This window comes from Triturus cristatus, chromosome 10, assembly GCF_964204655.1.
Source record: "Triturus cristatus chromosome 10, aTriCri1.1, whole genome shotgun sequence".
Taxonomy (NCBI): Eukaryota; Metazoa; Chordata; class Amphibia; order Caudata; family Salamandridae; genus Triturus; species Triturus cristatus.
The window spans coordinates 361,964,829-361,991,362 of NC_140593.1; the positions used below are offsets into that span (position 1 = coordinate 361,964,829).

At 46.0% G+C, this 26,534-nt stretch overlaps 2 protein-coding genes across 11 annotated transcripts in view; one reads left to right on the forward strand and one right to left on the reverse strand.

Moving 5' to 3' along the window:
* LOC146789441 (ATP-binding cassette sub-family B member 5-like) overlaps positions 1-26,534 on the reverse strand; it is a 1,226,636-nt gene that overhangs the window by 937,949 nt on the left and 262,153 nt on the right. The window contains exon 1 of one of the 2 annotated variants that reach the window (XM_085631577.1): positions 15,978-16,115. The exons of the other annotated variant lie outside the window; for it this stretch is intronic. The gene's annotated coding sequence lies outside the window, so the exon portion shown is untranslated. Of the gene's footprint in view, positions 1-15,977; positions 16,116-26,534 lie in introns of those variants that run through there. 2 annotated transcript variants of the gene reach the window in all.
* Positions 1-26,534, forward strand: part of LOC146789442 (uncharacterized) — a 379,805-nt gene that overhangs the window by 55,718 nt on the left and 297,553 nt on the right. The gene's annotated exons all lie outside the window — the stretch shown is intronic.

The following is a 26,534-nucleotide window of genomic DNA, read 5'->3' on the forward strand; positions in this document are numbered from 1 at the left end:
GAAATCAAGGTGCTTAGCTTAATTATGTAATACACGGAGCTTTACGCATTTGGGGTGAAAATACACAACGAGGTTGTGATTTTCCTCTATAAATCATTGTCTCATTTTAGTTTTAAAAAACCTTGGCCTTTGTCTGCAGTGACGGCTTCAGATTAGTTCCTTCTCCAAAGACCAAGCATGTGTGCAAAAAGGTTTTAAACTTACTTGAGAAATCTGAGTGGTTCCAGTTAAGGAAAAGTTAGACTATTGCTTGCAGAGCATTTGGATGCACAGTTTGTGCTGGTAATCGGTAGCAAAACTGTGGAATAATTGATATTTCTATGCTACTTCTACTTGTAATGACTCAACTTTCTTTAAAATTGCTTTTTCTCACCTACTCTAACTCACACTTTAGCACAGCCCAGCAGCTTTACAAGTACACAGCTTCTTTTGACATCTGCTGTTATTTTTTTGTTTATAAATTTAGAAACTTTGGTGACTCATGGGTACTGAACTGTGTAGCAGTATCTTAGTGACATGATCTCACTCATTCATAACCCAAACATATATTTTTCACGTCTGAATTAAAATATTCAAGCCTAAACGTGTGCTTTAATTTAAATTTGAGTGAGAACAATATGGGGATTATTCTACTTCACTCTGTGGAATCCATAACAATGGACAGCAAAGGGCAAATCTGGAATATAAGGTAATTTCATGGAAGACTTTTGATAGCTTGCAGGTCTTTTGTTTTGGTAATTCTTCCGTAATGTGAGAAGCTTTACCTTTGTGAAAATGACTTTGTCCAATTATGGTTCAGTCGCTATCATATTTGCAACACGGGCGCCGTGCTTTATGTTTCAGCACGGCACCTGCTTTTATGTTTACCATCTCAATAGCTCCAAGTCTCACAAATGCGAGACCTATTGCATTGCAAATGCTTGTTTGACTCTGTGCACTTGGCACTGCTAAGCAGGCCTCAGTGCTTGTGCTCTAACCCCTGCAATACGGTAATGTTGGCTAGTTCATAACTCCTAATTGGCATATTTCACTTTTCAATAAGGACAACATATATGGTGCAGTAACAGACCCATGCAAGTGGAAACGTCACCTGTGGACTGCAGCACTCATTGTACCATCCACTAGTGTGACAGAGAAACCATGGATTTCAGCCTACTAGCCTCACTGCTGCAGCTAAAACCTGCAGTCCGACCTGTCAAAATAACTATTTTTGACAGAGAAAACCCTCCCCTTAATTAATAATAAGTAAACCCTATGTAGGCCTTGTAGAATACAAAGTAGGGTGCATGGTATTTATTTGATACCATGCCCCTACAGTGATTACCCCAAATGCTATTTTCACTGTGGAAGGCTCTGGCTGTCCGATGAAGAAAACTAGAGTACAGATTAAAATATTAATTCTGCAATCTCAGATTCGGTACAAGTTAAAATAACAGTTTGACGACTATATATTATTCAAGGACTGTTTTAAATATTTATTCAAAATGTGATCCAATTGGGAAGTTAGATTTGTAACATATATTTAGGAAAAGTAATGTTTTGAAAGTTACCTTTTCCCTTCCCGAAGCTCCTGGAGGCTAATTTGCATTAGCCTCCTTGCACCATCTCAGTCAGTGGTTCACTTTATTGAGTGTGAACACTGTTCCCAGATCAGAAACAATGACCTAGGTGTGAGAGGTGTTTTTCTTCTCCTTGCAGGAAGACCGGTTACGATGTACTAAGGAACTTTATAAACTTGAATAGGGCCTGTCCTTCCACAAGCAAATGTAAGTTGAGACCTAGGAATGGCCAGCCTTTGTCTCCCCAGCCTGGCTGGCAATAAACCCAATTGGAGGGAAACTGTCTCAGAACCAGTTCTGAGTCACCACAAAGGAGCAATTCATTTCCATAGACACACCTCTGGGTGGTCACACAGGCGTTGCACAATGGAAAAGGGGATTCCCCATCTTGGATTTTAGGAGCAAAGGGCAATGTGGGATTGATGCAGTAAGGTAAAAAGGAAATACTGTACCTAGGACAAATAATGGGCTACAGTGTCACCACAAGCTGCATGTTGCCTTTGTCATGGAGTGATCAGTTGACAGGACCTTGCTGGTGGCTACTGCTGGAGTCGGTCCTGACCCATAAGTGCTTTTCCTGAGTTCCAGGCAGCCTTAGTGGTGTCCAGAAGGACTTATTCTGGTCTCTGAAAATGTTGGACTAAGAATAATATTGGATTTCCAGACCTCTGGAGGACCGGGAACAACGTATGTATTTATATATGTATGTATGATTGTGTGTATGTATGTATATGGTAAGTCTATAATATGAACCTCACCATAAGGCAGTGGAGTGCTGTACATGGTCAGACAAACCTAAAGTCAACAAATAACAGGAGATTAATCTGGATAGTGGATGGTTACTGCATTTTGATATAGTGTTCTTTACAGAGATGTCTTTAACTCTTTCATAACTTTAAGCAGTGTTTAAAAGTATTTATGCTGTCGTTTTTTGGAAGAAACAATTTGACTTTCTTTAGAAGTAGGAGTTGGAACCAAGTAGTCTTTGTTTTGTTTGGCAAAGTGTTCCATGAGGGTGAGGTTGGTGTTCAGGGTGAATTCAAGTGGCTTGAATTTCAGAGAAAGTTGTGGCTTGAAACCATCAAGGTTCATGTCATTGAGCCAGGTTTGTACTATATCTTTTTGATGTTCTTGGCCACCCAAGTAAATCTATCCAAGGCACAACCTCAGTTGGCGCACATTTCAAGCTGGTCCAGGTCAGAACATTTTTCCTCTTGAAGAACAAGTTCCTTACCTTCGGTAATGATGTATCTGTAAGGGACATACATTAGTTATAGATTTCTTACCTTGGAATTACCCCCAGGTGTCAGACTGTATCTGGAAAATTGCTCTCTTAGCAGTACCCCTGCCCGTCGGTAGGTGGTGTTGGTGGACTCCGCGTCCGTCGTCGTGGTCGCTGGGATGACGTTACGATGTCTACTTAGACGCTGCCCCTGTGCGCAGACGTAATTTCTGACATGACTTTCCACACCTTAAGTGCAGAGCCATGCAAGACACTGACCACTGGTGCACATAACTAGGGCCCTGGAAGGGAGTCCCTATCCCTACAAGTAAGTTCTCAGAACGGGGAGGATGGGTGGGGCGGTAAGGAATCTATAACTAATGTATGTCTTTTACAGATACATTGTTACCGAAGGTAAGTAACTTGTTCATCGGAAAGAGACCACTAGTTATAGATTCCTTATCTTAGAATAGATACCCCAGCATTGCCAACCCCGGAGGTGGGTCTACAAACTAAGGTCACACAAGAAAGTCCTGGAGAACAGAAAGGCCAAAAAAGCCGTTTATCCGGACTTGGCTATCAAGACAATAATGTTTAGTGATTGTGTTCAAGGCTGCCCACGTGGCTGCCTGGCAGATGTCAATGAGCGGAATTCCACGTCCCAAAGCAGTAGAGGCTGCCGTCGCCCTGGTAGAGTGGGCTGCAGTACCACTGGAGGGTCCTTTTTCGCTAATGAATAGCAGATTTTAATGCATAGGACAACCCATCGAGAGATGGTGCGTTTGTGTACGGCCCGACCTTTCTTGCCACCCACATAACCAACAAAGAGTTGTTCGTCCACCCAGAGCACTTTAGTGCGGTCAAAGTAGAAGGACAGCGCACGTTTTGGGTCCAGACAGTGGAGTCTCTCCTCATCTTTGGAAGGATGCGGAGGTGGAAAGAAAGTGGGCAAAGTGATGGTCTGAACTATGTGGACAGAGGTAACCACTTTGGGCAGAAAAGAGGGCCTAGTGAGAAGGATCACTTTCTATGGATGGACTGCTAGGAAAGGAGGCTTTGAGTATAGAGCCTGAAGCTCACTTACCCTGTGAACAGAGGTAATGGCAAGCAGGAAGGCAGTCTTAAAAGTAAGAAGTCAAAGAGGACAGTTATGTAGTGACTCGCAGGGAGCGCACATAGGGTAAGTAAGGACAAGTTCAAGTCCCATTGGGGCATTACGAACGGAGAAGGAGGAAAGAGATGAGTAATGCCCTTTAGAAATCTATTTACATTAGGGGACTTGAAAAGAGAAGGCTGATCAGGAAGGTGGAGCAAGGCAGAGATGGCCAAAAGGTAGCCTTTGAGAGTGCCAGAGTAGAGCCCTGGTGGGCCATAAATAGAATGAATAGGAGCCCCTCCGAATCTGGGGCAGAGGGGGATCCACAGCCTTTGCTGTGCACCATGCCAAAAATGTGTTCCATCTACAGGCGTATACCGTTTTAGTGTAGGGAAGCCTGGCTGCCAAGATGACATTACAGACTTCGAGAGAAAGGTCGAAAGCTACCAACTGCCACCGCTCAATCTACACGCAAGGAGGTGGAGGCTGGACAGGTTCAGGTGGAGGACTGTCCCCTGCTTCTGTGACAGAAGATCCTCCCGAAGAGGTAGTCTGATAGGAGGATCGATGGCCATGCTCAGGAGCTCTGGGTACCAGACTCTTCGTGCCCAGTCAGGAGCCACAAGAATTACTTGGGCCCGGTCACGCTTGATCTTCTTCAGCACTCTGGGCACAAGTGGTACAGGTGGAAAGGCGTACAGCATGCCGCAATTCCACTCGCATCGAAAAGCATCACCGAGCGAGTGCAGCCTTTGAAATGCCAATGCGCAGAACTGCTGAAATTGCGTGTTCTATTCAGTGGCGAACAGATCTAACCAAGGCTCTATCCACCGCTGAAACAGACCTTACACCACCTCCAAGGGAAGACGCCATTCATGATCCATCATGCACTGACGGCTGAGCTTGTCCACCCTGGCGATCAGAGAACCTGCCAGGTGTTGAACAACCAGGGATATGCCCTGATGTTCCAGCCATGTCCAAAGGTAAAGAGCCTCTTGACATAGGGTCCCCGACTCCACCCCGCCTTGTTTGTTGCAGTACCACATGGCGATGGTGTAGTCTGTGAACACCTGCACTACTCTTCCTTTGACAGAGGGAAGGAATGCCTTCAGTGCAAGACGGATTGCCCGGAGCTCCAAAAGGTTGATGTGGAGACCGGACTCTGCCAGAAACCAGAGACCCCTGATCTCTGCCTCTCCCAGGTGGCCTCTGCATCCCAGGAGTGACACATCTGTCACAACTGTGAACTCCGGTTGGGGAAGGGAAAGTGATCTGCCACTGACCCATTCCTGGTTCGTGAGCCACCACTGCAATTGGCGTGCAGTCCCCTCCGAGATCTGGACGACGTCGGAAAGATGTCCCTTATGGTGTGCCCACTGGAACTTTACGTCCTAATGCAGAGCCCGCAAATGCCACCTGGCATGATCCACCAGTAGGATGCAGGAGGCCATGAGGCCCAGCAGCCTCAGAGTCAATCTCACTTAAATCCGGGATAGAGACTGAAACATCAGTATCATAGCCCGAATATCCCCGACTCGCTGCTTGGGAGGATAAGCCCGAAACTGAGCCGTATCCAGAACCGCTCTGATGAAAAGTAGCTTCTGAGAGGGAGTCAGGTATGACTTCAGCACGTTTATAGTGAACCCCAGTGAGTGCAGAAGGTCCGCCATAGTCAGGAGGTGCGAGACGACAGCCTGTGGCGAGCACACCTTCAACAGATAGTCATCGAGATAGGGGAAGACTGGAACCCCTGATCTGCGCATATGACCTGCGACCACCGCCATGCGCTGGTAGGGCCAAAGGGGAGTACGGTAAACTGAAAATGCTCGTGGCCTACCGTGAACCGTAGGTAACACCTGTGGGCTGGCAGGACGCGGATATGGAAGTATGCGTCCTGCAAGTCCAACGCTACCATCCAGTCTCCAGGGTCGAGGGCAGACAGGACCTGAGCCAAAGTGAGCATCTTGAACTTCCCCTTCCGGAGGAAGTGGTTGAGGGCTCTGAGGTCTAGGATAGAATGCAGGCCTTTGTCCTTCTTGGGTACCAGAAAGTAATGGGAGTAGCATCCACAACCTACTTCTGGCAAAGGGACCCTTTTATTAGCTCCCTTGCCCAAGAGAGCTGCAACTTCCTGGCAGAGAAGGGCCAAGTGATCCTCTGACATGCGATGGAAGGATGGTGGCATGGAGGGAGGGGTATTCTCGAAGGGGAGGGAGTAGCCCCTTCGAACTATCTGCAAAACTCAGCTGTCTGACGTAATGTTTTGCCAGTGGGAGAGGTGATGGCGAATCCTGCCACCCACTGGCCTCTGGTGGCCCTGAAATGTCAGACTAGGAGGGTTTTTGGGCTGCTACAAGGGGTTATGAGTGGACAGGCCCAGCCGGCTGGCCCCCAAACCCGTGTCTCTGCGTCCCATGTCCGCGGCCACGCAAAGCCTGAGGAGCTTACGTGAACCGGTGGCAAGACTGGGTCGACCGTGGAGGGGCACCCCTTCCGTAGCCACGAAAGGGACAAAAAGCCGACTGCATGGGGCGAGAGGTTGCTGCAAGGTCCTAGGATCTGGCTGTAGACCTAGAATCCTTGAAGCGCTTGAGTGCCGAGTCCACCTTGTCGCGAGAAGGCGACGGCCATCAAAGGTCATGTCCAATAAGGTGGATTGGACATCCCCAGAAAAACCAGACACCCTCAACCAGGGGTAGCCCCGCAGGGCTACTGATGTGGAAACTGTTGTGCCCAGAGAGTCAACGTTATCCAGCCAAAATCTGAGGGTGAACTTAGCTGCCTTTCTACCCTCTGCCAATGTGTAGGTGAGAACGTCCAGGGCCTCCTCCGTGCTCTGTGGCAGCACTTGCGCAACTGTATCCCACATTGTATGGGTATAACAGCCCATGAGGCATGCGGTATTCACCGACCACAGCGCTAAGCTGGCAGAAGAAAACATCTTCTTCCCCAGGTGGTCCAGGTTCTTGGATTCCTTATCTGGGGGAGCAGTAGGGACAAGGCTTGGATGACCAGGCTCTCGGGGTCAGGTGTTGGGAGAGGAAAAGTGGGTTGCCTGTGGCTGGGCGGTGGAGTCGGGCAATCATCCTGTCCACAGGAGCCCCTGTGCTGGGCTTGGACCAGATGCCCAGAAGGACGTCGGTGAGGGCATCATTAAAAGGCATAAGGGGCTCCAAAGAGGCTGCCGTTGGTTGAAGCACCTCTGTAAGGAGGTTAGTCCTGACTGCCACCGTAGGAAGCTCCAGGCCCAAGACCTCAGCCGCCCTACGCAACACTACTGCATATGATTCCCCTCTCGCGTAGCCATAGTAGGGGAAGAGAGCATGCCAAGGTCTGGTGAGGTATCCAAAGAACTGGCATCACCCAGGTCCTCTCGCTAGTCCGGCTCTTCAAGCTGGCCAGCCAAAGGGTCCAGAGACACCTCCCAGTCCTCCTCACCCTCCTCTGGTTGCCATTAAGGCCTGAAAGGAACACCCGGAGTGACAGAGGCACAAACGTAACTTCCGGCGCCGTTACCGTCGTCGAGCGACATCGGCCCTGCACTGTGTCCAAGTCGGGGTTGAGTCTGGGGTGGGTGCCGGTTGGGGGAACGACTGGCGCTGGGGGCGTCGTCACTGGAATCGGCGCCGGGCAAGGTACTGTGAGGTCGATCGGTGTTGATCCGGATCCAGGCCTGGCCCAGGGCCCACAGCTGAGTCTGCGGGCCCCGAAGGCGCGCTGGCAGGCTGCCCAAAGATGCTGTGAAGCACTTCGTAGAAAGCTTGAAGCTGGGCAAGGGATGCTCCTGGAAAAGGAGGGAAGCATGGAGCCGTCCCAGGAACAGAGCTGAGGAGCGATGACGCTGTGTCGCGTCCAGTGCTTAATTTGTAAAATATGAAGTCCAGGTGCTCAAATGTTTGTCGGAGGCCAACACCCACTTTCCCCGGCACTACCCACTCACTCTGTTGGCTCCACCCACATCCTCAACTGGTACTGCTGAAACCCAGATATAATACCCGATCTGAATTTCAGCATAGGAACCTTCTTCAAGTAAAGTTTTGATAGGAAGTCCCCTGCCCCGCAAAATTTTCGAAAAAGATAAAATCAAAAGTACATTTAAAGCACAATTTTAGAATAAATTAGCTACAATGACTAGTGCATTTAAAAGGGGCATGTGAACTATTCCAATGCTCTATGTGCCGATTTGGGGAAAGGACAATATTGGGTTATATGCAAAGGTGCCTTGTGTTGTCATTTTTAGCAGAGTCTTATTGTGTGTCATGAGTACAAAAATTCAACTTTTATATATCTTATGGCACAAAATAAACCAAAATGTTCTTAAAACACTCTAAGCAGATAAAAATGAATAAAAATCCCTCTTTCAAAGCAGTGCTCATGCAGCTCATACACTAATACAGAGAAATTCCAAGTTAAATGCCTGCACTTTACTCAAAGACAATCACTTAAACAGGAGCCTCATGACAAAGGTGTTTACTGACGGAGAACTCAGCTGTGAGCCTAGTTTTATGTGAGTGCACGCTTTACAGCATAAACATTTAACTGGGAATTTCTCTGGGTTAGTGCATGACCTGCAGAGAGCACAGCTCAAACGATAAGAAGCAATCAACGCTCAGTGGTCATGAGCTGTGAATCCACTTGAGCATTAACACAGGCAAAATCTCAGTTAACTGTATTTGCTTTGGACAGTGCAATAACGGCATAAAAACCCATATCCGGACCCAGCTCTATGAATCAAGGCAGTACTGGCTGTACCCGGCATCGGTGTTTCCTTGGGAGGAAGGAAGGCTGGTTTTGTTACTGGGAGGCTTGTATTGCAGTGCTGCAATGTCGGCCCCCAGTAACATAATCAGCAGACCAGAATAACTAACACAGCACTCACTTTCGCTTCCAGCCTTCCTGCGTTTTTAAAGCAGTAGCTGCAGAGTTATTTGTATATCAAGCATAATAAACTTGTTAAGAGATCTCTGGAGATTAATCTGTCTGCTGGATTTTTGTCTAGTGGCAGTTTTAACTCATCTATAGGGTGGCACAGAGGGTTAATATGCCTGCTGCAAAAATGTGCACCATGCAGTTCACATAAATGTATTCTGTGGCCTACTGCTTTTGTCACAAAAGATAATTTTGTTTCTGTACAGTTCATATGTTACAGTATTAATCTAGCTCAGTGAGCTATGACCTGCCATCAAAGAGCTGCATGAAAACTACATGGTACAGGTTAGAAAAGTTATGTTTTTTCCAGTCTTTCATTATCCTAATGTTTCTAAAAGGGGTTTGTTTGGGTAGAAGTAAATTCTTAGTAGTGAATGTAACCCTAACCACTGTATTATGTTTTGAATCCCAAGTTTGTGCTTCTCCAGCCCAAGCACTCTTAAAAAATGCCTACACCTCGTAGTGCCCTTGGTCTCATGTAACATTTTCTTTAAACTGACTCACACATATATTATTCATTGTCTCTATGTGTGTTTGATGTAAAGTGCTCCGACACCATAATCTGGTATGAGAAGCGCTATAAAACAAATGAAATACATGAGAGAGGGACTATGGAGAGATGAGGGGCACTGTTGGAGGTTGATAGTGAAGGAACTATTGAATGGGGTTCATTAAAGATTGTCCTATCCTAATGCATTGTAAGCTTTTCAGTTACTATGCTTTAAAGCTAATAAAATTGAATGTATATTGAAAAATGTGTTGTAGAATGCACCATTATTTCAATTTTTCCCAAATTTTCTTGGAGGGAGAAACCCCCCACTCCCTACTTGTGGCCGGCCTCACTGGCTACGCTACCTATGGTGGCTGTTCTAATGATATTCGCCAGGGCTGCTTTAGGTTCCCACTCCGGACCTGCTATGAACAGGGTCGGATTGGGATGACGGGCCATTGAGCAATGGAACAGTGCCCCAAGGTCACCTCTGGGCCGTTTTTTTAGGGCATCTGTTAAACCGGCCCAAGAGACTTACCCTGCCAGGCCACTATAATGTGCTGCTAGAATCACAGTCACTCCTCTGCCTCATGTAACCTTCCCAGCCAGAAACTGTGTCATCCCTGCTGGGCCATCACGTTTAGGCCATGGCGGGTGTGGGCAGGATGGGAGTATGCAGGGGCCTTGCTGGTCAGTCTCACCTGATAATCAGCAACTGTGTGCTTTTCTTGACCATGACCCATCCCATGTCAACGCCCAAAGGCGATAGTGAGCTGGGGAAGAGGTGAGTAAAAGAAGTAGCCTCCCTAGGAGCTGTGTGTTGTCACCTCCTTTGGGCTTTGTTTGGGAGGAATGGGGAGGGATAGGGAGCACTTGCGTAAGCCTCGCTGTGAGACCACCTTTCCCAGTGGAAAAAACAAATTGGATGTAGCTCACAGTCAGAGCAGCCGACGGAACAAGGTTCAAGTCCCGGCGTCAGCTTAACTTCCTTTGATTCTGGGCAAATCATGTAATCTCGCTTAAATTAAAATCAACTCACCCAAAAGAAAAATAAATTGGATCTGGTGTAATGTTACTGGTGTCATGTACACTGTCCCAGTGCCAGTGGGCTGAGTTCACGCTATATAAAAATACAAAAACAATAACAACAAGCATTGGCATAGCCAATAGGTCTCGCCTTTGGAACCTTATAAGTGTTTAGCCATGCAACAGTTGTTGTTGCACCAAGGATATTGTGCTGCATAACTAAATACTTATAAGGTCCCAGAAGCGAGACCTATTGGCTATGCCAATGCTTGTTTTTAATGTGAGCGACCTACTTGGGACACCAAGCAAGACATACCGAGGGTAGTGAGAGGCCTTCTTAGTATGGGAGCAATTTTGTGGGTGGATGCACCTTTAAATGTAAAACTTTTCTAGGTGGAAACCTCCCATTGCCTTCTCCATGCTGTCAGCACCGGTTTATCAAAAAAGTTTAGACAGGTTATTAAAAGATAGTACATTTGTATTCGAATAGGCTAACGATCCATTTAGCAACCTTGAGGAGGGGACTAGGCATTGAGCAACTAGGGATTTGCCCTTCTGACAAAGGAGAGGGAACTGCAAGGGGCCAGGTGGCAAGACAAATGGCGGCAACCGTGCTTTAGCTTAAACATCTTAAGCTAAAGTCGGGTGCCGAGATTGCTTCAAAAGTAAAGAATTATCTATTTCTTTACTTTTGAAGCAATCTCAGCACCTGACTTTAGCCTAAGATGTTTAAGCTAAAGCACGGGTGCCACCATTAACAGAATGGCTCACGGAGAACATCAAAGCGGCCGTGTGGCCGCGAAAGTGATCGCAATCGCGATCAAACATCAAAGCGGCCGCAAAAGTGAGAGTGATAGCGATCAAGCGCAGCGCGCGCGCACATACACTGTAGCTCTAGGCTGGCCATGGTCGCACTTTTTGGAGCCCTCACAAAAAGTCCCGCCAGACCAGCGCATGCGCTGGGTCAGGCGAGACCTAAAAAATAACCAGCCAGATTCCAATGAGACTAACTAGATGGTGTGATTCATGAAATGGATGATCCGTGAATGTGAGCCAGTTTTTTGGGAGTGCCAGGGCCTAATTGTGTTTCCAATCCGAACCTGCTTATGAATCTCACTGAGAGACTGGAGTCTCGGTGGTCCCTCACCACATTTTGTACAGGGGCCCCATTACTTTGTGTCAGGACAGTAGTTAAACCGTAGCCTCACCTTGACAGTGAGTCCCCCGTGGAGTTTGCACTACAGAACTGGCTGCATATGCGCTCACCTGGGAATGGATGCTTTCCATTTCCACCCTCCACCAATGCCCATTTTAGGTGAATTCCATGGCCAGAAATGTCACTGCAGCCTCTATGTGAGGCTGATGTCCATCTGGACCCTGCCAGGCATGACACCCGCGCCAGGCACTGCGCCGGGACACTGGTCTCACCGGGAGCAGCTATTATCATTCAACAGCCCCGGCTCTAGCTGAAACTAACCACAGTTTGAAATTGACCCCGAGACGAGGCCAGGAGGCCTTAAATATTTCTGCATCGGGCGAGTTTCAGCCTGCCGCCTTTTTACTCAAAGGCACAGTGTTAACAAAACAGCATGTCCGTGCTTCAATAGTAAAGTTAAATTATCACTTATGGGTTATTAGTTTTCATATAATCTGCAAAACGAGTGCAGTTTTGTTTCTAACGAAACGTGTGTGTTTCTTTTTTTTAATAGCACCGGGGACTGTTCAGTATCAATGTGTGTTAAAATTCTGAAGCGCTCCACAGTCTGACTACATGCACTGAGGGGGCAAGTGCCTGCGGTACTTTAAACTCCAGTACCAATGCACGGTAGCGCCAAAACCGAGGATGGGAGTGAGGGTAGTAAGTGATCCTTCAGCGCACAAGGCCTTAATCAGAGAACAAAGAAACAAAATCGTATTTTGGTTCTTTTTTTCCCACTGTGGGACAACGTCAGATCTCCCAACACCTTTCTATTTTTGAACAAGTCACTGCTTCCGAGATGTGAAGAGGAGTCTAGTGGGCACGTAACTAACTGTCTCAGCCCTAATCTCGCATCCTGTAACTGTAACGTTCATGCACACCATCATGCTCAAGAAAATCAATTGTTGGTTACTTACTGGTTACCGGCTGCTGCACGACACGCAGCTTCAAATAATAGTGCTGAACTGCCTGTGTGTCATGCATGTGTCCTCATGAGGCGGGTGGCGGCGGGCAATTTTAAAAAGGTTACGCAGGCTGCCTTGGCTGCCTCAGCCCCACATGACCAAATCCAGCCCAATCAGTGGACTGCTGACCGGCAACACTGACTGAAGGCATGGATTTATTATTGGCTCAGCTCTTCACGGGGACTCGGAGACAGATCAAGAATGTGAACACTTAATTTATTGTATGACACCCATTATGCAGTCGCACTCAGGTTTAGACCCGGCCCTAATAAATAAGTGCCGGTGTTAAGTACTGGAAAGCACCGGCACAAATTAAGCACTGGTCGCGTCGGATGACGGACGGGGAGAAGGCGAAGAGCGACGCTGCTTTTTCGCCTTCTTCTTGTGCTTCGACTTGAAGACTTTTAAGATGAATGGTGATGGTGGCTCCGCTACCGGTCCCGAGACCTTCGTCTCGACCGGGACCTCGAGCGACGCGGAGCTGACTGCTGGGTCTCCAAGAGCTTTCAAGACTTCTCCCGCAAAGAATTCGGATTCATGGCCAGGCAGTCAGAGCACAACTTCGGGTCGTGGTCATGCTCCAGGTACCGAAGGCAGATGAGGTGGGGGTCCGTAACCGACATCAGGCAGTTACAAGCCTCGCACGGCTTGAACCCGGTCCGACGATGGGTCAACCCTCATACACCAGGAGTCGATAGACTCAAAAAAGAAGTTGACAAAAGTGAAGAAAAAGCTAGTCAAAAAATGACTACAGGGTAGCTCTCTCTGTATCTGCGTTAGGCTGGCAAGGAAAAAGAAAGAACTGACGTCAGCGAGCAGGGGCGGCATTTAAGTAGACATCATGACGTCATCCCGGCGACTACAACGCCGGACGCAGAGTCGACCGACGACACCTACCGACGCACAGGGGTACTGCTAAGAGAAAAATTCTCAGCATCCAGTCTGACGTCTGGGGTAATTCTAAGGTAAGGAATCTATAACTAATGGTCTCTTTCAGATATAGCTGTTCAGCAGATCCTCGTGGCAAGCCTATTCTACTTTATTGTGACCTTCCCGGAAGCAACCTGCAGCCTTCCCCAATGGAGGATTCTGAGCTCCATAAGATAGACCAAGCTAGAACTTAGAAACTGCAAAGGTGCCAAAAGTATTTGACCAATGAGAGTACTTCACTGGACTTTAAATTTGAATATTTCCTGCTCTAAGATTTTCTCAAAGCTTTTCTGTCAAAACCAATAGCTTCAGCGGGATATCGTCCAATAGCTATCTGGCTTTGAAATGACTTCCTAGGACACAGTCTGCAACCTTGCTGTGCTGTATGATTTCGACTTCTATTTCACAGACTAAGTTAGAATGTAAAATCCTTGACTGGGACGAGCCTGCTTGGCATATCTGGCCCGCGCTATATTGAGATCGACCTGAAATCACACCGAGATCCCAAGAACTGTATTTTCAATTGGTGCTTTACTTTTCCTTAACACTTATTCTCTTTAATCTTAAAAAAATCATTTCTCTGGGCCCCCTCATTAAAATCTTTACATTTGGTGCATTTGTGTTTATTAAACTTTCCTCTCTTTTTGTAAATTTGAGGGAGATTTTTATTGTGTTGTGTTTTTGACTTTTTAACTAATTTGTTACTTCTAAATCCCTCACACATTTTCTCTAAGTTAAACCTGTCTGCTATGTGCCACAACTACCTGGGGTTGAGCTCTAGTTTAAATTACTAAAAACTTTACCTGGACCTAACAGGTGAGTGACTTCATTACTTTGCTTGACTACCATCCACTCCAATTAATAAATCACTTTCTTGCAGCATTTCTTCCTGTAAGAGGGAGGGAGAGCCAGACATATGCAGTGTGTCCCTACTGTGTACAGACCTCGACGAAGCTCTGCAGTGCCGAGATAAACACACTTTTGGGACTATTAAGTGTAACTGAACACATGAACTCTAGAGCTAGGGTAGTGCTGCACCTGTGCCTGATACCCTCACCTGCCCACAGACATATTTGAACCCAGCAACAGGGGAGAGAGTCAGGGGATGAGAAAGAGTGGGGAATTACAGATCCCTGAGTACAGTTGCCTAGTGCTAGTGGAAGGCCCACATCAGTATGTTGTACTGTGTAGTATTACATTTGCTGTGTGTATTTAAATACTTTCTTTTTAGCAAAGACAAGTGCTGGATTGGAAATTATAGTTATTGTGGTGGTGGGAGATTGTTGAGTCCTAAACTTGAAGCACCTCCACTTTACTGCCCTGAAGGTATGTGACTGCTCAACACCACTACCACTGAGAGCCAAGCGCAGAAGGGGTTGTACTTGCGACAATTGGGACTTCGGGCCATCAGAGGTAACTGACCCCGGGCCACATGGCTGAGGCCCAGTAGCCCCTGCTTAACCCATGGCTCCCTAAATGGGGTCTGACATGGAGCGATAACGCCTACATCCTCACCTATTACTCCTAGTACTACAGCGACGACTACTAAATACTACCACACGCACCACTACTACTACTACTAAGAACAGCAAAAATATTAATAACAATTACAATAATAACAAAGTAGTGTTTGTGCAGCATGAAATCTGAGCGCCATATGATGCGTCCTTCCCTATGTACATATGAGTGCTCCTGTGCCAGTAAATAAAAGCATTCAGTCTACCCGAAATCTCATTCCCTCACTCTCCAATTTCATTCTCGTTCTTTCACTTTAAACACTTTCCTTCTTATGCACCTCATCGTTTTCCCTGCATCTCAGAGCCGTTTTTTTATACATTTTTCACGTTGAGGTCAATCAATTTAAAAAGGAAAACATACATGTTATGGTCAGTATAAAAAGCTAACCCTGTCATGGAACATGCATATTCATTCACACGCTAGTAATAAGTCAAAAAGGAATTCTTAGTGTCCAGCCACCCTCAGAAATGACAGTATCATAAACCATTTTAAAATTCTCTCTTGATTTGCCACTGCCATTTATAAAATATGAATTTTGCCAAGATTTACTAATCGCATTCTTGTTTGAGGATCCGCAGATTATTAATGCCATTACAGTGATTGACAAGCATTAAAAAAACACACTTCAAAGTGATACACAACGCTGATCACTCCGTGATCACACAACACTGAAAACGTTGTACTTGATCCCTCGCAAACCATTCGTGAAAAGTGTGTCTTGATAAACTCACAATTCAGAAATGAATCACAACATATTTGGAAACAGTGCAGCCCCACCCCCTCTGCTGTCACCATTCTTCACAGACACCATGGGATCTACTTAATCCCATTTACGAGGCAGCTTGAAAGTGACAAAATAACACATTGAATCGATAATGGAGGGAAATAGGTGGACATTGAGGAAGAGGACTTGAGGGTCAGGACATCACACATTGTATATAACACAGCGAGTCCTGGTGTATTGGACTGTAGCACGTTTACAAAACTATGTTTTTCTCCCTATCCTAATACATTAGGGGCCCCAACCCTTTTATATGTACTCACCAGCTTCTCCAAAAATGTAGCGACTGCCTTCTGCTCGAACCGTTAAGGCAAAAAGAGACTCCAGAATTAACTCTCAACCTTCTTAGTGCGTCCTGTAAAGTTGCGACATACAACTCCCTGTTATCTACTGTGAGCCATAAAAAGTTGGTTCAATGGCCAGTGTACTTTATACTTTAGCTCTGGGCCACATGATGGTGCGCATGCGCAGTTAGTAATTGGCACCATGACGTTTCGGTGCAGTACTGTTTTGCTATTAAATGAAATTAAAGGTCGTTTGTCGAATCTGACTTCTGGCATGACGATGCAATGTTTTTCTAATTCGTAAAGTTAATGGTGGATATATGAAAGACAAGGTTCTGACAAAGTTTAACTTCCCCTTTTAAAAGGAAGCCAATGTTTCCTGATCTAGTTTGATATTATTTTAATTGTGACAGTCGTTCCCTGCTGTTAAGTTGCTCTTTGAAATAATTAAATGCTTTGCAGGGAGAACAAATATATATTTTAAACCATTTTAAATCACCTACATAGACCAGTCTTTAACTTTAACCAAACTCACAGTGCTGGTAGCCGTCTCAGTATTGCCATTGTTTGCAATTATGTGTTCAGTCTCCCCTGGCGACTCTCTTCGCATGTAGAAGGGTATCATGGAACATACTAAGCATTATTAATTGTCTCGTTACAATAACCGCTAAATTGACTTCTGTATCCAGCACAAGATATGGGTTAATGCTTCGGATGACACTAGAGCACTTTACCAGCGAACAGGAAGGCAGGCATGGATAACAGTCAGCTCCTGACCACAGTTAAGTAACACAAGCAAATAAAAGAGAGCAGACACTCGCAATTAATGACAGGTAATATCATCGGAGGCAAACATAGTTATATTCAGGTTGTATACAGTATGTTGTGGTTCTTCACGTTCACCCACACAAAACCGTAGCGTAAAGTTACTTAAGAGCACAAGTTATAGTTTCTTCAGATAAGTATATCTATATGTATAACTGTAGCTGCCGAATTTCTATGGTTTTGTGTGGGTAGAAAGCAGCCGCGGCCCGTGGTGGGAGTTCCGTGGGGCGGTAAGGCGGGGCGGGGGAGGGGCAGGGTGGGGGGTTCTAAAAACCGGAATATGGATAATTGCAGGTAAGTAAACAATTAAATAAATAAAACAAATTTCGTAGCGCGCGCTGCATCGCAAAATGGTCGATGTTCTCCATCCTTCCGTTGTCTGAGTTCCCTTTGTTTCTGCCCCCCTCTCATCCGTTTTCTCCATCCTTCTGCTCCCCTCCGTGCGCTTGAATATAAGGATACATCCCTGCCCACACTTTTAATAGTATCCCGTCGGGTCAGACCGGCGCTGCTTCTGTCTGCTGAAGCCGAACATGGCCCTCCCCTTCAGTGGGATAGTGCATTCATCCGAGCCGAGCATGATCCTGGACGGGTTCGCCCTCCCCTTCAGTGGGTAGTGCTTTAGTCCGAGCTGTCCATTAGGCAGACCTCTGAAGACACCCGGGGGGGGGGTGTCAAATCATTTTCTACAAGCACAATTTTAAATATGTGGCTCAATTTAGATACTTAAAACATTGAAATAGAATATGCACATTTTGCGGCTCAATTTAGAACCAGCGCGTTTTACAAGAAAGTGCAGTCACAAAAAAGGATATCTACAACCATTTAGTCATTTCTAATGAATAGCTCTAGTAGCAAGAAGTTCAGTCTAATGTTCGCACGGATCGTATTTCAACAGCACTCCGTTCTCTTTCACTTTCAAGCTGCCCGGGACAATGGCGGCTGAGGTCTCGCATTTAGAAGAGTTTGAGCTATTGCCATTATAAATGACTATAAGTTAAACTCTCGTGAATGCAAGATCTATTGTCTTGCAAATGCTTGTTTGTATTGTTATTATTGTTTCTGAACAGTATAACATATTGTGTTTCTCTTCGGGCCGGTGGTAAATACCAGTTCTGCCTCTCGTGCAATGAATGCAAAAACAACAGTTGATGGACAGAATGCAGAACAATGTCATACATTCACCCCAGTACAGAGATCTGGGCCTAAATCCATCGTTTTTTTGCTCACCATGCCATTCCAGTTTGAACCCAACCATATGCAAATCAGCCTTGACCCTGTGCCTCATGGGAACAGTCCAGCCCGAACTGCCAAGCCAGGTCTTCCCTGGACTGGAAACAAGCATCCTAGGACCGGTTTCGGGGGTTCACACCTCTTCAGCCAGGATAGCTTGATTCCAGTGGCATGGAGAGCACGGGACTCACGTCTGAGCATACCCGTCCCACTTGGGGTGACAAATGCAAAAACAACAGTTGATGGACAGAATGCAGAACAATGTCATACATTCACCCCAGTACAGAGATCTGGGCCTAAATCCATCGTTTTTTTGCTCACCATGCCATTCCAGTTTGAACCCAGCCATATGCAAATCAGTCTTGACCCTGTGCCTCATGGGAACAGTCCAGCCCGAACTGCCAAGCCAGGTCTTCCCTGGACTGGAAACAAGCATCCTAGGACCGGTTTTGGGGTTTCACCCATCTTCAGCCAGGATAGCTTGATTCCAGTGGCATGGAGAGCACAGGACTCACGTCTGAGCATACCCATCCCACTTGGGGTGACAAATGCAAAAACCACAGTTGATGGACAGTATGCAGAACAATGTCATACATTCACCCCAGTACAGAGATCTGGGCCTTAATCCATCGTTTTTTGCTCACCATGCCATTCCAGTTTGAACCCAGCCATATGCAAATCAGTCTTGACCCTGTGCCTCATGGGAACAGTCCAGCCCGAACTGCCAAGCCAGGTCTTCCTTGGACTGGAAACAAGCATCCTAGGACCGGTTTCGGGGTTTCACCCCTCTTCAGCCAGGATAGCTTGAATCCAGTGGCACGGAGAGCACAGGACTCACGTCTCAGCATACCCGTCCCACTTGAGGTGACAAATGGAAAAACAACAGTTGATGGACAGAATGCAGAACAATATCATACATTCACCCCAGTACAGAGATCTGGGCCTAAATCCATCGTTTTTTTGCTCACCATGCCATTCCAGTTTGAACCCAGCCATATGCAAATCAGTCTTGACCCTGTGCCTCTTGCAAACAGTCCAGCCCGAACTGCCAAGCCAGTTCTTCCCTGGACTAGAAACAAGCATCCTAGGACCGGTTTCGGGGTTTCACCCCTCTTCAGCCAGATTAGCTTGATTCCAGTGGCATGGAGAGCACGGGACTCACATCTGAGCATACCCGTCCCACTTGGGGTGACAAATGCAAAAACAACAGTTGATGGACAGAATGCAGAACAATGTCATACATTCACCCCAGTACAGAGATCTGGGCCTAAATCCATCGTTTTTTTGCTCACCATGCCATTCTAGTTTGAACCCAGCCATATGCAAATCAGTCTTGACCCTGTGCCTCATTGGAACAGTCCAGCCCGAACTGCCAAGCGAGGATTTAACCCAGATCTCTTGACTGGGGGTGAATGTTTTGATTTGTTCTGCATTCCGTCCATCAATTGTTCTTTTTGCATTTGTCACCCGAGTGGGACGGGTATGCTCAGACGTGACTCCATGCCACTGGAATCAAGCTATCCTGGCTGAAGAGGGGTGAAACCCCGAAACTGGACCTAGGATGCTTGTTTCCAGTCCAGGGAGGACCTGGCTTGGCAGTTCGGGCTGGACTGTTCCCATGAGGCACAGGGTCAAGACTGATTTGCATATGGCCAGGTCTAAACTGGGGTGGCATGGTGAGCAAAAGAATGATGGATTTAACCCAGATCTCTTGACTGGGGGTGAATGTTTTGATTTGTTCTGCATTCCGTCCATCAATTGTTCTTTTTGCATTTCTCATGCGATGAAGGCATACAATAACTCTTAAAAGCAAGCTATTTATCTTTTCCTTTTGTTGTTGTTCATTTGTCTCTGAAAGAGATTTCCAATATTTCATATCCCTGAAGAAGTAGATCCAGGCTCTGGGAGCCCACAAGGGTCGAGAATATGAGCACAAAGTCACGCGAGTGACGCAGAGCTGTAAAACCGTTTCTGCTCACGCGCCGCAAATGAATGATGTCCTGCTTCCCATTGTACATCTAGTAATGGGCACGCGGTAACTGTGGCAGTCACAGACTAGAAATATGCAGGGATACAGAAACTCAAACCAGGCACACGCAAACTGCACATTTTCCTAATATATGCAGGGATGTAAAGTATCCTGTAGTCACGTCACCATCAATTTTAGTTCTGGCCTAGAGACATTCTTAGCTGTCTCGCCAGCCTCATGCAATCTAATAAAGTGAAGATAAATAAATAAATGTAAATATCCATACATAAAGGGTCTTTGAGATAGCTCTCTTCCATTGCCCTGTTCAACTGTCATTCGCTTTTTTGTCCGCCCACCACAGCATACTGCCTCCGCAGTGGGTCAACTCACTACAGCTATTGCCTCTCTTGTACTATGATTGACAGCCTTTAACCTGATCAAATGTGCATGTCTGCCCGAAAAATGTGTACTTCAGTGCCACAGCTGTTGAACAACACTTGTTTGCTATTGATGTTTTCCTTTCAATTCTTCATCTGTTTTTATTTTTTAATTCTCTTTTAATGTTGATTCTATTTTTTGGTCATCCTTATGTGTTTAAACTATATATTTACGATGCAGTGAACTATAACCAATGATGCCTTTTCTCTTCTAATACAATTTATATTTTATTATAAAGTGCATTAAAATTAAATGGGCTTTTAGGTATGCTCTACGCACCCCAACTTGACAGGAAGCACCCATAGTCTTATTACAATTAAAAGCAACAGTTATTTGTATTTGAATGCTTTACTGCAAGTGTATAATCACCATATTTTGGTGGGCACATGTTTTTTTAACTTCTTTTTCTTTCATTAGGTCTCGCCTAGCATTGCGCTATGCGAGGCATGCAGTAAACACTACAGAGTGGAAGCTTTGTGGAAGCTCCGCCCACTCTCCACCCATTGGCTTAGGTCCTAAGTGCTGCCTTCCAATTGGTTTTAGGCTTGTTAGTCCCGCCTCATGAGGGCCATGTATCCTTCCACAGCTATTGGCCCCTTTATTTTCTTCACTGTCTCCCCCCGCCTCTCCCGCAAGGCATGACTTCTGGGCCCCTCCACCACCCCCCCACTCCCATTCGTGCCTTCTCGTATGCCTGCCCACCCGTTTACAATGCAATAGGTCTTGCATAAATGCGAGTCGTATTGCATTGCAAATGCTTGTTTGGTGGCACTACTTGGTTCTGAGCGTCCTGCCCTTCCGAGGGATGGTGAACGAAGCCTTAGGCATCAAAAAACAAACAAGAAGGTCTCATATGAATGTGCCATGCGCTAGGGATAAGAGGACGGAAATTATGCAAACCTAGGAATTCGCTACTGTTGGAATACTGTTAAGTAGAGGTAATGTTTTCTTGTGTCTGACATCTGCCTCGACGGGTGGACGGAGCTTGTTTGGCGCATGTTTTGGCAGAGCTTCCACGTTATTGACACGCTTTGTGCTTAGAATACCCGAGCCACCAGTCAACTTTGCTTGCAATGTGCCGGGGCCGTGGGCTACATCCCATCCTGCTGCCGAAACCGGGAGATTTGAAAAAGGGGGCTCCGAGCTGTATGGTTTGCGGGCGCTGCACAAATTCAATAATGCTGCCGCTTGCAACGCTGCTGCAGGCAGTTCACACTGGCCCGGGCCGCCCGCCATGCTACCTCAGCTGCTATTACTTTTACCCCCGCCGAATGCAGCCGATTCAGAGACGTTACCCGGGGATTGCGGTGCCGAGTAGCAATCGGCCGCCAGGACAGTATCACTGGGTAACCCCACTGAACTCACGAGGAGTCAGGACAGCGGCAGCCCGATTACTGTGTGGATGCTGCAGGCAGTGAAACAAACACTCCTGAAATTGCGGCCTTGATGGCCTGAGCTCAGCCTGCCTGCAGTGCCACAGCCAACCCTTGCAGAGATGGACCGGAGTGAGTCGCTGCCTGCAAGCGCCATCCCTCTCCAGCATCCATACACACAGACACTCAGACCCATCTCCAGCTGGGCTGTGGCACACAAAGGTACCAGTCAGAGCCTGTGGTCTTGATGCTCCATTTCCCTGATGCTCCATTATTGCCGGCCTCTATGATACCCCGTTATTGTGTCTGGTACCTGGTTATTGCCTTTGCTGGTGCTATATTGTCGTGTGGTGTCTGCTTGATCCTCTTTGATGCCTTGTTATTGCCGCCTCTGATGACATTATTGCCCCATCTGAAGCACCACTTTTGTCCTCTCGGTCATACTGTTATTGCCCTCTTATTGTCATATCTCATGTTCTGCCACTGATGCTCTGGTATTGACACTTCTGAGGCCCTATCATTGTCCTTTCTGATGCCATGTTAGCCCCCCTGATGCCTTCTTAACTCCCCCTCAGATGCAGTATTATTGCCCTTTCTAAAGTAGTATGATTACCTTATTTATTGCCCTGTTCTTAACCCTTTCCATGTGCTATTATTGTCCTGCCTTATACCACTATTGCCTGCTCTGTCTCCCAGTTAATACCCCCTCTGATGCCTAATTACTGCCAACTTTGATGCCAGTATTGCCCTCTCTATTGTCCCGTTATTGCCTCACCTGATGTCTCATTAATGTCTCCTTCTATGCCTCGTTATTGCCCCCTCTGATGTGCAGTTATTGCCCACTCTATTCCTTGTTAATGCTCCCTGTGATGCCTTCTTATTGCCCCTTCTGATGTAGTTATCGCCCTGTCTGAAGTCCTGTTACTGCCCCCTCCCCGGGTCTCTGCTATGTCCCTGGTTTGTTTATTTTGATGCATCGGGTGGGGTAGTGGCTTCAAGAGAGCAGTAAGGAGTTTTTTTAGGTTGTCAATAATGGTGGAGCAGTTAGTTTTTTCAATTAATGAAACAAAATAGATTTAAAATGTTCTTAAACAAATTAGAGAAACCACAGTACTGTGGGACCTGATGAACAACAACTTTAGAAATCCTAAACTGCCCTATGTTGGATGTGGTGATCCATTCTAGGTATTACACAATACATGGATGATTTGCAATATTGTCCCATATACCTTTTGTTCCTAACATCTTTTGATAAAATCTTGATACCATGTTTTTCAAAGTGTCACCCGTGATAGAGGTAAATGACACTCATAAGTAGAGTATAAATATAAAAATGTCACTCAAGAAGGCTGAAAACTTGGCAGCTATGGGCATTAGTCCAACTCCTGATGAGTGGTACTTGGCATGCTGAAGGAGTCCTCATCTGAGAATAAATACAAGGGGCTGCAGCAGGAGCTGTCCCTGGACATGATCATCAGCTGCATGGCCATAGGGCTACCGATCCTGCTTATCTCACTGGCCTTCGCGCAGGAATTCAGCATGGGTAGGAGGCATTTGCTCTCAGCAGTACTAAGTTATTATTGGACATCGGGGGCCTCCCACATAAGCAATTTCTATGTTTGGAACCTCAAAATAATACACAAAACAAGTATACACAAATGCTCAAACATAGAAATATTTCGTTTACTTCACAGTCAGAGAATTTTTTGTTTTTTTAAATGTTACTTCTTTATTTGTATAAACTTTAATATTTTTTCTTATTTTATATTATTTGTTTTTGATTAGTGGTTGGGAAATGTAGTGAAAATGTGGTGTACATTAATGTAATAAAACATTGTGCGCGTTCACAAACATATTGCAATGTTTCCCAACTTTTGCTGAAAGTCCAGCATACGTGAACTGAATTAGTTATCCATAGGTGGTATGGCAATATGCCAATATTCAAAGTTTTCACACTGAGTGCATACAGGACAGAGCAAATTCTGAAAGGAAATATATATGATAGATAAAAAAAAACGGATGCAACATCTCCTGATAATACTTCTTTCTGTGTAGAATGCTTGGAATGCATGTTCATGTGATTATGTTCCAATGTACTTCTATACCCTTTCAGTATGTTGTGGATTGGTCAGTTATGATCATGAAAATTTGAACAGTTTGGTACAAGTTTAGAGTAGGACAGTGCACAGCCTTTCTGCTCTCTCTTTGCACTAACGCACTGTGTGCAGCCGAGCGCCCACACAGACACCCTTGCACCATAGTACAAGGGTGCCTGGGATAGAGGCAGGATTGTTTTACTGTGGGAAGGGACATCTTCCTCTCCAAAAGCAATCCTTTGAAGCATTATCCAAACAGAGCTTTGAACTATACCATTTCCCTCTAAAAGGCAATATTTCTATCCATGTGTTCCCATACCTGGCGTGTTGCGCAGTTTGGTGCTTACTTTCCATCCAACTTAAACAACAGTAGATGTTTCATCACCTAGGCTAATGTGCTGCATAACTAAATACATATAAGGTCCCAAAAGCGAGACCGATTGCATTGCAAATGCTTGTTTTTCTTTGTTTTTACTGAAAGTATATAATCACCATTGTTTGGTGTCCGCATGCTTTTGTTTTACTTCTTTTTATGTTTGTGCTATATGCTTACAATGCAAAATAAAATGAGAAACAGCCTTTACAACGAAGGCTGGACAACAACAATGTCTTTCCCACAATAAAATAAATGCAACCCTTGAGCCACCTCACCAAGGCAAGAATGATTGGCTTTGCTAATACTTGTTTTAGTTATTGGATTTAGTAGTGGCCTAGCTCCAAAGTACAGGAGAGCAGTTTAAAAGGGAATGTTTCTGTTCACTCTTAGCCAGAGCACTAAACAACCAAACACTACCCAGCAGGCACTACTAGAATTGGACCTATAAATGAGTATGCAAAGAGATACACATCTGCATTTTATGTTTATATGTATGGAAAGTTTGTCAACATTCAGTGCTGCTCACACTGTTCAGAACACAAGCATGTCTCCAAGCAGTGTACATCCAGACTCCTCCCAACACTCCTTGGAGCCTCACTGGAAGAAATTGGGTCATTAGTTGACGGGTGTAAACACTTCTCAAGCAGCAACTACAATCCCTGTCAGGGTGAACCACAAAGTAAGTACATTTTCCTGTGCTTAACCATTTGGTAGCTTAGCACAAAAACAGTCAGGCTTAACATAGAGGCAATTATGCAGCTCACAAACAGTAATAAAGAGAAACACAACACAATAAAAGTCCCACACCAATTTAGAAATATAGAGTAAAATGTAATAAATAAAATGATACCAATGAACGACAAAAATCCAATCAGTAAAACAGGAGGTGTGAAATTTTGAAGTTTTAGGTAAGTATAGATCCACTCCCAGTCATCTTGATGCTAGACTGGGGGAAGTCACAAGTTCAGGCTGACCGTAAAGGAGTGTGGGCTGGATACAGGGACCAGGTTAGTCACAAGGAAAATATTACCTTCTCAAAGTCTGCATGAAGAGTCCAATTTGGGTTGGAGGAGGCCACTGGGTGAAGAGAGAGTGTAGCAAATGGTTGTTACGAAGAACAGGCCGGACATCGTGGACATCGTGGATGGTCATCGCTCCAGCATGAATATATTGCAAGGCATCGCTGGAGCCTCACTTTAATGGTCACCATGGGCTGTAGCACAAAGTATTGATCTTGCATTGCCGGTTGTCACTAGCAGTTGCTGTAGTGCAGGTCTTGACTCTCTTCACAGGAGTTTCACATTGGCTGTCTGCTTAGTTGTGAAGAGCCCAACACTTCAGGTTTTCTCATTTTCTTCTGGGGAAATGCACTCTGATGCCAGCCAAGGGTCCAAGACCTTGGGTGGCACTTCTTAGGAAGCAAGGACCCAGTCTACCAGAGGCCAGCAGGGCTCAGGTAGACTGGGTAGTTGCCGGTAGGTGTCTGGAACTTGTTGTGTCCCTGTAGCATAGAACAGGAGGACAGCCACCGACCCTTACAGCCACTCAGTGTAGCCTGGGATGAAGGGAACAGGTTCAGTCTTGCTTCAAAGACAGCAGGGCAGGTCTGTAGCAGCACGGCAGTCCTCTGGAGAACAAGGTAGGCCTCAATCAGCAGGGCTGTCCACTTTCAGCAACAGGACAATCCTCTAAAGAACAAGGTGGGCTTCAAGTACCAGGGCAGTCATCTGGGGAACAAGGCAGTCCTTCTTCTGTAGTCTGCAAGTCCAGGAGTGTAGTGAATAGATGGTTCAGGTGGTCTAACAGTTATACCTGGTACCAGCCTTTAAAGTGGGATGACAACCTGGATACCCCCTCATCTGGCTCTGGAAAGTTCTTTCCTTCCCATGTCACAGCTCCAAGCAGTCTAGGGTTACACAAGGTCAGTGCCATGCCCCTTTGTGTGTGTGCATTTGAAGCAGCCCTTTTAAATATAAGTGGGGCAGGGAACAGCTCAGCACCACCCATTTTTGCAGGATGGGTCATCCTGCCAACACCTGTCCTCACATGTCTCTCTGTCTGGGAGGAATACACAAAGACCAACTGCCTAGCTATTTACAGTCATGTGACCCAGGACACAGGCTGCAGGCACCAAATGGTTAGGAAAAGAAAATGCCAACATGTTTTAGCACCCAGGCTAATGTGCTGCATAATTAAATAAATATAAGGTCCCAAAGGCGAGACCGA